General features: G+C 43.7%; 1 protein-coding gene across 8 annotated transcripts in view; it reads left to right on the top strand.

Annotated features, from left to right (window-relative positions):
- TRMT9B (tRNA methyltransferase 9B (putative)) overlaps positions 1-13669 on the top strand; it is a 72306-nt gene that overhangs the window by 30485 nt on the left and 28152 nt on the right. For 6 of the 8 annotated variants that reach the window (XM_055132116.1, XM_055132108.1, XM_055132111.1 and 3 more), the window contains one exon: positions 12372-12572. The gene's annotated coding sequence lies outside the window, so the exon portion shown is untranslated. The remainder of the gene's footprint in view (positions 1-12371; positions 12573-13669) is intronic. The other 2 variants (XM_055132124.1, XM_055132121.1) reach the window with 1 other exon arrangement.

Raw genomic sequence — 13669 nt, 5'->3', positions numbered from 1 at the left:
TTTACACACCCATTAGCAATGATTAAACTCTTGCAGGACTTTGAAATGGATTAAAATGCTTCCTTTCTCTTTTTGTATCACTATCTCTCTTTTTCCTTTCTCTTTTCTTTTCATTTCTCTTACACAGTAGGATTGAAAAAAAAATCCACAGTGGTGTTCATCAGAGTTGTCTAGTTCTATTAACCAAGCTCAGGGAATAAAAAGTAGAAATTGTACTGGTCATGTCAGCAGAGAACTTCACATGAGGAGCTGGTTCAGCAGATTATCAGAGAATTGAGAATGGGCTAGTGCAGATACCTGAGAAGCTCAGAGCCAGGCCCTGCAGAGCTGGATTAGCTCTTTGGCTGGAGCGGGTATCTGTTAGGGGTGTGCCAGAGTGAAAAATACCTCACAGCCAATCAGAAACCACTGGCCACAGGCCAGCTGCGGGGGACCCATGATTGCCCAGCAACTCTGCATGAACAGGAAGCAATCGGAAAGGGGCATGTGTCCTGGGCCTCTGCGGGCCCTCTAGATACCCTCTTGTGCTCCCTGTCCCCTGACCCGCACCACCCTCAAAACAGAGCAGTGGCAAGAAGGGACCCTATCTCTACCACAGGCACAGACAGTCCCAAATACTTGACAGCAAAGCACTCCCGTGTTCTGAACTGTGGCTTCCTGTGCAGGTTCTGCAGGGGCAGAGATTAACACCTGTTATTTAAAAATATTGGATTAAGGCTGCAATGGAGCAGTGGATAAAATGCTTGCCTTGCATGCCCGTTTGACCCAGGTTCTATCCCCAGCATCCTTTATGGTCCCCTAAGCACCGCCAGGACTTATTTCTGAGTACAGAGCCAAGAGTAACCCCTGAGTATCACTGGGTGTGACCCCTCCTAAGTCCCCCTCCAAAAATTGTATTTAAAATATACAAATGCTCTAGGCCTGTTTCCCAGGCCCAGGGGTCCATACCCCACCCGAAGCAGTAGGCCAGCACCAGCAGATGTCTGCTGATTACACCCCTGTCTTCCTCTCTCCACACACAGGTGGAGGGCAGAGTCTGACAAAGGTGGGCTATGACCCCGAAGCCCACCTCACATTCCTCTTGTAGAAGCTGTGCTCCTGATGAGCTGTTAGAACGGCAGGTTCCAGGATTTAGGTTCAGGTTCAGTGTACTTGATAGAGCAGTTCCAAGCCTCAGAGAAGCACTTAAATCAGCTGATTGTTACAGAGAAAGAGATCAGAGGAGCCAGGCCAGGAAGAGATGCCTGAGACTGGATTTAGGAGGGGGCAGGGCTACTAGGTCTCTGTCCCATGGCACTTTCCTCAGATCTCCAGGTGTTCACCTGTGTGGAAGCTTTGAAGATTCTAGAAAGGCTTCAGTACGAAGGAGCAGCTGATTAAATCATTGGTCTCTGGTGATTAATTAAACCTCCCACCCACTTCCTCCCCAAAGGTCAGGAAGATTTCTTTAGAGAGATGCTTGTGGTGTTCTCTGTCTCACTTTCCTCTGTCTCTCTCTGTCCCTGTCTGTCTGTCTGTCTGTCTGTGTCTGTCTGTCTGTCTGTCTGTCTGTCTGTCTGTCTGTCTCTCTCTCTCTCTCTCTCTCTCTCTCTCTCACACACACACACACACACACACACACACACTCCTTGTGAGAAGAGAGGGAGATCTTTCTCCCATTCTCAAGTCTAACCTCATGGCTTCAAGGGAACAACACAGATAAGTTCCGTGTGTGCCACCACCATGTTGAAGATGCAGTGTGGGGTTAAGCCTGAAAACACTGGAGCCTATGGCTGACTGGGAGCTGCCAGCACCTCGCCGGGGCTGGGACAGTGGGAAGGATGTTCCTGGGACCTGATGTGGTGAAGAGACAGCGGGAGCTGGAGAGGTGAGGAGCTGGCGAGTGAGGCACAGTGCAAGCAGAAGCAGGGTGGCCAGCTGCTGGGAGGACTGTCAGGAAAAGGTGTGGGACAGGGCCATCCTCCCCACCACGTCACAGGAAGCCACAGGCGAGAGGTGAGCAGCAGTGAGGGTCTGCCAAGATGCAGTGGGTGAGTGATGGTGGCCCGTCATCCCGAGCAGAAAAGAAATGGGAAGAGGCCGCAGTTGGATCCAGGCTCAGACTTCATGGCATATCGTGAACAACCCAGACTCCTTTGGCTCCTGCCTCTTTCTGCTAGCACTCCCCCCACCCACAGCTCCCCACTCGAAGTAGCCAGTGTGTGAGGAGAGAGAGGGACAAGTAGGGGGAAAAGCCCCCCCACACCCATTTCCTGCCCACCTCCTCCCCCTGGAGCAGGCCAGAGTGAAGGGTGAGAGATGGGCATTGAATTCCTTTGGGAGCATTACTTTTAACTTTCAACTGTTTTTTTGTTTTGTTTGTTTTTGGTTTTTTGTTTTTTGTTTTTTGTTTTTTTTTTTTGCTTTTTGGGTCACACCCAGCGATGCACAGGGGTTTCCCCTGGCTCTGCACTCAGGAATTACTTCTGGTAGTACTCAGGAGACCATATGGGATGCTGGGAATCGAACCTGGGTTGGCCATGTGCAAGGCAAACGCCCTACCCTCAGTGCTAGCGCTCCAGCCCTTCAACTGGTTTTATAGCAGATTGGGACTATGAGGAGTGTTCAAAGCACAGAGCCAGAGAAAGCCCTCAGCATGGCTGGGTGGGTGTGGCCCCAAACAAATGACAATTTAGCACTTCTAAAAACCACAACTCACTCAAAATGTTTTTTTAAGTGATGCTGCTGTCTTTGGTGGTGCATAACATTCGGGGTGATAATTATCTAAGGTTTCCCTATCTGTTGCATATAATAGAGGCACTGTGGATGGAGAGGGGAGGAGGCAGATGTATCATTATCCACAATGGCTGAGAGTGGGGAGAGGAAATCAACTTAAATACAGTGAGCTCCAGGGATTTCCTTCAAGTTTTGTTGTTACTCTTCTTGCTTTGCGTTTGTTTTGTTGCTGGGTAAGTGAGACAGGCTGCAAAGCAACGTGATTAGCAGAGGTCTAGCAGTATGTAGACTTGCCTGTGCCAGACAGGAACGCCATTCAATCCCCTCTGTCTGCCGGGGTTGGAACTGTGATTCCCGGAGGTGCACCGTGTGTATAGACTCGGCATGCACTCAACTCAGCACTCCTCTGGCCTCCTCTGGCCTGGCTGTCTTTTCCAGAATTCTCATGTTTCCTCGGATCTAGATTCCACAAACCGTAATTTGACCAGCATGTAACCCATCTTTATTTGACGGAGACTCAGTGAGAAGGGTCAGGAATACGATGGTCAGAGCGGGCTGAATTTACCAGAAACCCCGGTTGTGTCCCTCTTACCGGAAACTCCTATTCAGTGGGAAACTTGTAGGGCCTGCAAGGAAACAATTTTCCTCATCAGGCAGGGAAGGCAAGACAGGACCCAGCTTTGACAAAAGATGCTTGCTGAACTTGGAATTCCAGAAATTTGGCAATTTATAGGTTCAGATTTGGAAACTGATTTTTCCACTGCCTTACATTTACAGTTTCAACAGGTGAGAAAATCAGCCCTGGGTCTTGAGTTAAGAATGTGTTGCAAGCCATAATGCCCAAAAGTAGAGAGAGAGTATGGGGAATATTGTCTGCCATGGAGGCAGGGGGAGGGTGGGAAAGGGGGGGGGGGGGTAATACCAAGGATATTGGTGGTAGGGAATGTGCCCTGGTGGAGGGATGGGTGTTTGATCACTGTGATCATTGTGTGATTGTAATCCAAACGTGAAAGCTTGTAACTATCTCACTGTGATTCAATAAAATTAAAAAAAAAAAAGAATGAAGTAATGGAATTTGGGTTTTCACCCTTAAACTCTGCAGATGGCTCTAAACTCCTAAACTCCTTGTGTCCTTCCTTCTACTCTGGGGCAAGACCTGTTCTGAACCCCTGCAGCTGTGCTACACCACGATCACAGGCAACTAACTGAATTTGCTTTCTGCCTCTGGATACCACTGCCTGCCAGACTAGAATCTTTATCTTTCTCCAGATGGCCTGGACTATGGTAATGATCAACACTATTTAAAAAATTTATCAACATTTTTAGTCTAACATAACAGAATTTAAATCTGGACCTAAAAAAAATTCATGTTCCTATAAAAGCTTCCTCCTGAACAATCACTGAAAAGTAAAATGACTGGGGACTCCTCATTCTTTAACTTGCAAATGCTCTTTCTTAGAAGGAAGAATGGGTAGAGTTCTCCTTCTCCTTTGGTATTGCCTTTTCTGATATCAGAACTACCTTCTGAATAAATTGTTATCACAGGGATCTTATTACTCTTATATCAATACAGAGAGCAGGCTTTGTCAAACTGATACCAGCAGCAAATATTGAGGAAAAGCTGGGTATTCTATTTTCATTTTTCTGAAAACCCATATTCAATTTCCTTGTTCTTTTAAGACAGTCTCTAATATACAAAATCAAAATTAATTCCAACAGCAATGAATACAGTCCCGTTACTGCCTGTGGAGGAACGACCTCTGATAACCAACCATCAGTGTGGTGCTGCCAGCCTTTCTCCTACTTTTTTTTCCTTCTTTTGTATTTTCCAACCTCACAGCTGCTCCTATAAACCTAAGGGCTTGCCCAGACTCAACAGGGTCACATTCCTCACCAGGTTTTAGATGACCTCTATTTCCTTTATCTAGAATTTGCTGGGTCTTGGCTATTGATGGGATTACATAGCACCGGGGGCAGTTTGTGGGTGTGGCTGCCAAACGACTGGAAAACCAGGGGTCTGGGTGGAGGGGGCCCAGTTCTAGCAGTCTTGGAGATCTTAGCCTGGGGTCCTGCACATCTGGGTTCCTCTGCCAGTTTCTTCATGTGTGAAGTTCGTCTGAACGTGTGGAGAGGGGCCTTGAGACGTCTCTTGCTACTGTGCTTGGCTGTCTTCACCAGGGCCCCTCGGAGCAGGGCGGGCTGAATTTCCCTCCCCACCCCGAGCAGAGCCCCTGCAGCCAAAGACCTCCGGAACCCAGCCACAGCCATACTCAAGGCCCCTCTCCACATGTTCAGAGGAGCCTCACGCATGAAGGAATGGGCAGAAGAACCCAGGTGTGTGGTACCCTAGGCTGAGATCTCCAAGTCTGCTCAGATCAGGACTGGGCCTCCTCCACCCAGATCCCTCATTTTCCAATAGCTTGGCAGCCATCACCCACAAACTGCTACTAGCACTGTGTAATCTCATCAGCAGCCAAGATCCAGAGACTATAAAACAATGCTCCCGGAAGACCTCTTATAACCTAGTTGCCTAGTTTTCCCTCTCAGAGAAACTGGCAAGGTATCAAGAGCATCCTGCCCGCACAGCAGAGACTGGCAAGCTCTCCGTTGCGTATTTGATATGCCAAATACGGTAACAATGATGGGTCTCATTCCCCTTACCCTGAAAGAGCCTCCAATGCGACACCACTGAAAAGAACGCGTAAAGAGAGGCTGCTAAAATCTCAGGGCTAGGACGAATGGACACATTACTGGCGCCTGCTCGAGAAAATTGATGATCAACCGGATGACAGTGACAGTGAGTGATACAGAATTTGCTGATAATTCCCCGCTTATCCTCAAGGAGGATTATAATAATGTGATAATGTCCTATGATGATAATTGCCTATTTCTAAAGGAAGTCAATTAAGAAACTTCTCAAACTTTTCCAGATGATAATGTGATCTAGGGTCTTTTTATTATTACTATTATTATTATTATTATTATTATTATTATTATTGAATCACCTGAGAACATTACAAAGCTTTCCATTTAAAGTCTTGGTCATGACTAAACACCTATCCCTTCACCAGTACACATTTTCCACCACCAAGAACCCCAGTATAGGCTCTCCGCCGAGATTTGAGTGCAGCGGCCACACGTGTGTAGACTTTCCACTGCTGCACGAGCATGATCCCAGAAGCCAACTAAACTACATTGGGCACCAGCAGCTCACAGAAATGTCTCTAAACTGTGAACTGAGCCACTGCCCCAATGCGGCGCCAGGAGGGAAGGGTTTTTTCTCTCTCGGCTTTTCCATTTTATGAGGACCACAAAAGAGAAGTAAAAGCTTGCAGTGATGCAATTTCTGGCAGAAATTTCCCCGGACTTTGGTACTAACATACAGAAATCCAAAACCGCGTTACCTCATACCTCTTAATTGTCAGCAATGTAAAACATTATCAAATGGTTCCTTTTCAACAGGTTCTACTTTGCGGGGTGGGGGAACTGCAAACAATAATAGTGAGTTTTTTGTTGAAATATTGAAGGTAATCAAAGTAAATTGAAATCTATCAGCTACACAGGCGGGGAGTGGGGAGGCGGGGGTGGGGTGGGGGGAGGTATACTGGGGCTCCTGGTGGTGGAAAATGTGCACTAGTGATGGGATAGGTGTTGAACATTATATAACGGAAACTTAGGACTGAAAGCTCTGTAACTTTCCACATGGTGATTCAATAACTAAAAAGAGAAGAGAAGAGAGGAGAAGAGAAGAGAAGAGAAGAGAAGAGAAGAGAAGAGAAGAGAAGAGAAGAGAAGAGAAGAGAAGAGAAGAGAAGAGAAGAGAAGAGAAGAGAAGAGAAGAGAAGAGAAGAGAAGAGAAAAGAAGAGAAAATAAATAACCCCAGTATACTTCCCAACACACCCCTCCCCTTGTGGCAGATGATTTCCACTTTACTCTCTCTCCACTTTGATCACATTCAATATTTCAACAAAAGATCCACCATTATTATTTGGAATTTTCCCCAACAATCATATCTGCCGAAAAGGCATCATTAGATAATTTGTTTTTTATTGCTGATTCTGAAGAGCATATGATGATTTGGGATTTCTGATATTTTAATAATAAGTCTGGAGGGATTTCTGCCAAAAGCCGCTGGGTTCCAAGATTGGTTTGTGTGCCTCTGGGATCATGGCCGTTAAGAAGCCGGAGAAGCAGTTTGTGGGCAGCAACTTGGGGCCTCCTCGGGGCAGGGAGAAGGGATCTAGGGTCATATTTGAGCCACTTGTTCTTCTATATTTTCTCTTCCCTCCCCTCTCCTCGCCAGCTATATGGTTAACCACGGGCATGCTGGAATCTCACTCTGTTCTCAGATCCTGCCTTTGTCACTTACTAGTTATGGAACCTTCTTTCTGGTCTCAGGTTTAGGGCTTGAAAATGGAGAAAACTGTACTTTCTATTTCAAGTTGTGATGACTCAATGAGTTAGTATTTCTGAGGGCCCCACTGAGAGGTTCTATGAATGAAGCGTCACTGCTCTGACCCTACGGCAGTGGGGGGTGCCTCAGCCAGAGGGGGTCTTTCAGAGGAACCCTGTGGTACCAAATCAAGCAGGACAGTTACATTCAAGGTACGCACCTATCTCCTGTACTAGCTCTCTGGCCAGAGTAATATAAACACAACAGGACCTGGATGATAATAAATAATCTATATCTTTGTGTACCTATGGATTGACCTGTCTTAATGTTATTGTGGCTGTTGCTAATTTACTCAAGTACATCTGAAACACCATACTTGACATAATTTCTTCTTTTTTGCATATGCTTTTTCCTATCTTGGTGCACCCACACTCCTGTACCAGGCTTCCCCTAGACAAACCTCACAGAGGTGCCTTCACCAGCACTCCCTACTTCAGACAGGATGAGCTACTCTTTGATGAGCCCCTGTAACCTTGTGTATAACAGGGTCTATGCCACCAACTCCATTTTCTTTGGGGGGAGGTATGCTGGGGGGTAAGAGGGCTTTAGAATTCATTTCACAACATTTGCCAGAATATCAGATTAGCATAACATTCGGTGTCAGCTAGCAAGGATAAGTGAGTTGTAGGTGGTTATAGGCAGATTTTATTAGAAGAGCGACCTTTGGAGGAATAAGTGATTTTCACGAGTATATGTTCTAATAAGAGAATTTGTTAAAAGTTACCTATGTGGTGATGTTAACTTGTCAGCAGAAAGTTTTTCTCAAAGAAGATCCATAGAAATAATATCTTAGAATGCCTTTCCCCTATTTAAAAAAGTAATAACTGGAGTTATAGAAAACTCGGGCAACAAGAAGTAGATATATAATATTAAAAGTTGGGGATAGAGCTCAGTGGCAAAGCAAATGCTTTGCCCTAGCAACCAACCCCATTTCATCCCTGGCACCACATGTGGTGCCGCAAGCACCATCAGGAGTGACCTCTGATCACAGACCCAAGCATAAGCTTTGAGCACTACTGGGTGTGGCCCCAAACACACCTCAATAAAAATTTTAAAACCATAACACCTGCGTACTTGGATCATAATTTGCATCCTCCCCCACCTCTGCCCCGCCTTGTGAACTCTTGGCATCTGTGGATCTGAAGGCCACATTTAGTAATTTGGTTTGGGGTGAAATTAGATATATACATACTAGCAGGTGAGTTGTCAGCTAGAGATAGACATTATTTTTAGAATTAAATAAGGTCAGTTTGATATTCAGAAGCTCTCAGGATGTATAAACTGAAAAAGTACAGGTGTTTCCATATTTCAGTTTTCTCCCTGTATATTCTCCAAAGTATAATATGAGTCCTTTAGGGGACCTGTTTTCTCTTCATTCCTGGTGTTTTAGATATATAAGCCATTTCATTAATATGATATGAATCTGTGTATACTTTCAGTTCAGTGATCCTTCAATGTAAAGGCCACTGCATTTTGAGGGAAGATACAGAGATGGCGGGGTGCCTGAAGTTAAGCTAAAGGGGAGTACTGTGAATGTGGAGTGTCAGGAGAGCTTGGTACGATAACAGCATCACCCAGTGATTACAAATACCTTCAAACTGCAAGAGGGAACTTGAGATCCTCTGAGTCACAGCTGTTTCAAACCCCTTGTTAAATGCTGCCCAAAAAGGGATCATTTCTGTGGCTTCAAGAACTATAACCGTATCTGAAGTATCATCCAGTATTCGAGAGACACGGTGTAGAACACACCTGGAGCAAAGATGCTTAGTTCAGGGCTGAGATTGTGACGAGGTGTGGAGAAGGGAAGGAGGAAGCTGGAGCATGCACCCCGTCATCCGAAGAAGCACTGTCTATGAGGGACAGTCTGACAGGGAGATGATTAAAATGAATGGAATCCAGTCAGTAACAGATCTAGTCCAGCGGTCATCTCTGAATCCCATTACGTGTTCAGCCCATCTGATTTTCAAGGCCTTGGCCACCATCTCCTTCATGCAAAATTCTACTTCACAGAGCAGGGAGAAAGGACTACAGAGTTTAAGTTTAAGAAGAGAACTCCCAGAATGACCACCAACTGGGGGCTCTTTGGCACTATTGTGGCAACGTAGGAAGATGCCATCATTGAGAACATCGACGAGGAATACGATCGACTGGTTCAGCACCTTCATGAAGGCGCGAAAAATGCCAAGAGTGGGAAAACCACATGCAGACACTTGTCTTCGGAAACTCTTGAGCTCATTACCCGACGTGGTTTGGCACGAGCCTCAGGAAACCACAAGCTAACGTCTGAGCTCGCAAAGCTGTGCAGAGAAGCGATAAAGGAAGACCTCAAGGAGAGAAGAGCAGCAGTGTTGGCTGATGCAACAGAAGCAAGGAAAAGTATTTGCAACGCTCACCTGTGTTATTCACCAACCACAAGAACAAGATGACTACCCTCCGACGTCCTGATGGATCTATCACATCTTCCAGAAAGGCAGTGGAGAGGATTATTCACAACTTCTACTCAGATCTCTTTGATAGCCGTGTCCAAATGCCCACATACCAAATTCTGCAGGATGAATATGTTGTTCCCAATGTCCTCCCTTCCAAAATCTGACACGCCATTTCATCAGTAAAGATGCATACAGTACCCAGTTCAGACAAGGTCAGACCCCAAACACCTGATGAATCTGCCTCCAGTACTCATCAATACACTGGCTCGGCTTTTCACATGCTACCTGCCTGAATGCAAGGTTCCGTCCCAATGGAAAACCAGCAGGATCGTTCTCTTGTATAAGAAGGGAGACATCCACGACATTGCCCAATCTGCCTGTTACCTGTCGTCTACAAGTTGTTCACTCGAGTCATCCTGAATAGAATAGGCCGAACACTAGATGAAGGACAAACATGCAAGCAAGCGGGTTCTGAAAAGGATTCAGCACGATCGACCAACCAAACTCATCAAAGATACTCGAGAGTTCAAGATGCCACTCTGTCTAACATTCATTGATTTAAAGAAGGCCTTCGATTCTGTTGAGATTAAAACAGTCATCGAAGCCCTAGCTAAACAGGGCATTCAAACGCAGTACATCAAGATCCCCCATGAGCTGTATTACAGATTCACCACGAGGATCTTACCATTTTACAAGGAAGTGATCATTGACGTAAAAAGAGGGGTTCGGCAGGGTGATACCACTTTACCGAAACTCTTCAGTGCCACCCTTGAGAAAGTCATGCGATGACTGGAATGGGAAGGAATGGGAGTGAAGATAGATGGTTGGCAACTACACCACCCCTGCTTCGCTGATGACATTGTTCTCATAACACCAAGCATTAGACAAGCAGCACAAATGCTGGCCGACTTCGACTGCAAGTGTGGAAAGGTTGGACTGCAGCTGAATCTCACGAAGACAATGTTCATGAAAAATGAACTAGTCCCTGACATTCCATTTGCTCTCAATGGAACAAACATCTCCTAATGCAGCCGCTATGTGTACCTCGGTTGAGAACTCAACATGAGGAATGAGTTGGCGCCAGAACTGCGCAGGAGGAAGAGAGCAGCGTGAAAGGCCTTCCAGAGCGTTGAAGACGTGGTTAAGAGGATGTAGAACCTCCAGCTGTGGGCACATCTTTTCGACTCCACCATTCTTTTTGCAATAACATACGCCTCAGAGACCTGGACCCTATGCAAACAGGATGAGAACGATATTCGGGTATCCCAAAGAGGAATCGAAAGAGCTATGCTAGGAGTATCATGTTTCACTCAAGTGAAAGAAGGAACCCGAGTTCGGACCTCCATCGATGGTCAAGAATCAGGGATGCTGTCTCGTTTGCCAAGGTGTCGAAAATCAGATGGGCCAAAAAAAATTTTGGTACTAGCTTTGTTATTAAGTTTAAAATAATTGCTTAATTTTTGATGTTATCTCAAAATCTTGAAAGTTGATGAGAAAGTCAATCATTTAAACACTTGTTAAAGACATTAAAGAGGAAATTATTAAAGAGGATATAAAAATGATTATCAAATAAAATTTTACCCCAGTCTATAAATCAATGATTATCTTACCTCAGAGTTTACAATATCAGTTTGAACTGAAATGCTTTCCTTCCCATTGCTTCTGATCAAAATACTTATAACATGTAACATATGCCTTGATAATTTGTGTTGTTGACATATTTTCCCATGATGGATCACTGGTAATAAATCTGCAGAGCCTGGCAAGCTACCCGTGGCATATTCGATATGCCAAAAACAGTAACAAGTCTCACAATGGAGACATAACTGGTGCCCGCTCAAGCAAATAGATGAACAACGGGAAGACAGTTCTACAGTGCAGTGCTACAGTGCTTCTTCAAATATATATACATATATACAAAACATGTACATATGTATACATATCTATGTATATATCTATGTATATATACATATATGCATATATGTAGATATATGTAAATGTAGATAGATAATACATATAAGTAGACAGATATAGTATCTATCTATATCTACATATATAGATATAGATGGATATTAGCACATAAGGCTCAACTTGTAACAACATGTTAGTGATCTCTTACATGGGGGTTTAATGGCTTCAAGGTGAGATGAAACAACTTTCACACACTTCCCCTAAGGAAACCTTTTTGGATCATTTTTTAGTGGAGTATTCATAACAACAATACAAAAAATATTATTTAGGATCTGTCTTGGGGCAGACTTGGGTGGTGGTGGGAAAATTCGAAACAATGGTGGTGGGGTTGGTGTTGGAATGTTGAATGTAATAAATTATTGTGAAGAATTTTATAAAAATAAAATTTAAAAAGTAGATGATAGTATGAACAAATATCAAGCAGCTGAATTGTACTAGAATACTTTCTTTAAAAATATAGTAATTCTGCCTTAAATGGTGACTATAACTGTAATTAAGGTGCCAGATTGACTCAAAAAAAAATTGACCTTCTGTGCTTATAATTCTTTCAGAAATATGATGAAATCATTCATTTTAATCCTGGGGGAAGTGTTATTTCACAGAAATCATAGGAATTGATTTTTAAAACTGTGCTTAAGAAAAAAACAACAACTGTGCTTATGATCATGGCACACTCCATATATTAACATGTCCTTTTAGTTTCTGCTTCTCTGGGTACTTTATACACATCAACCTGGGCTATAACCAAGTCAATTTTTTTAATGTGAAATGACATTTTGTATTTGCTTTTATTTCCTAATAGGGCCTGTGCTCCTTTCAGTGACTCATGCCAAGTGGTTCATCGTGTGAAGGAGCTTGCTGTTTGATTTCTCTTCTACTACCTTTCATTTACATTTCATACAGGAAGATGTCAAAAACAACAGTTACTCTTGGATTGTGAGTGGCAACAGGCGTGATTCACAAAGAATAGAAGTGATTTGCCTGTAATCACAAGATGACTCAGGTTAGTTGCTTTTAGCTATTACTGCAAGTCAAATAATATGAGCTTTGGAGCACTATGCATATTCAGCACATATAATTAGTTCCTCTTTCAATTTTTCTGAAACTATAGCAGTGCAATAGAAATTTATTTTTGTATTACAAAAAAAAGGAATTTGAAAATAGTCCTAAGTTAAAATAACAATAATAGGGCTGGAGTAGCAGCCTGTGGAATAGCACAGAGGGTAGGGCGTTTGCCTTGCATATAGCTGACCCGGGTTCGATTCCCAGCATCCCATATGGTCCCACAAGCACCACCAGGAGTAATTCCTGAGTACAGAGCCAGGAGTAACCCCTGTGCACCGCCGGGTGTGACCCAAAAAGCAAAAATAAATAAATAAAATAACAAGAATATAGTTAGTAATTTTTTGGAGAGCATAGTGCTTTTCCAGGAATCTTGATTTTCCCTAAGTTCATCTACTTTTCTATCTTCGCCACATGCAAGGCAACCACTCTACCCTCTGTGCTATCTCTTCAGTGCCAAGGTTACATTTTTCCTATAATGTTGTTTAAACACATTGATTGATTTTTTTCATTTGAATAATCCATTGTTGAGAATGAGGTTTTTACATCTTCTATTTATTTCACTGTATTATTGTTCATATCTCGTTTTATGCTTAATATATATGTTTTACTATTCTGATGTTGGATACATAGCACTGTAGCACTGTCATCCTGTTGTTCATGGATTTGCTCAAGTGGGCACCAGTAATGTCTCTCCACTGTGAGATTTGTTGTTACTGTTTTTGGCATATGGAATATGCCACGGGTAGCTTGCCAGGCTCCCTAAGAGGGACAGAGGAATTGAACCCGGGTCAGTCACATGCAAGGCAAACTCCCTACCCACTGTGCAATCCATTGGATACATATATAACAAATATTATAGGAAGTGACCCTTTTACCATTATATAATGTCCTTCTTTGACTCTTTTAACTATTTTCAGTTTAAAGTCTATTTTATCTAACATACATATAGCTATCCTTGCCTTATTTTGTTTGCCATTTGCTTGAAATGTCTTTTCAGGCCTTTACTTTCTGCCTGTGTAGTGAGTTTGTTCTGTG

Source organism: Sorex araneus, chromosome 1 (genome assembly GCF_027595985.1).
Source record: "Sorex araneus isolate mSorAra2 chromosome 1, mSorAra2.pri, whole genome shotgun sequence".
Taxonomy (NCBI): Eukaryota; Metazoa; Chordata; class Mammalia; order Eulipotyphla; family Soricidae; genus Sorex; species Sorex araneus.
Note: the sequence above shows the minus strand (reverse complement) of the source record. Positions and strands in the feature narration are given on the sequence as shown.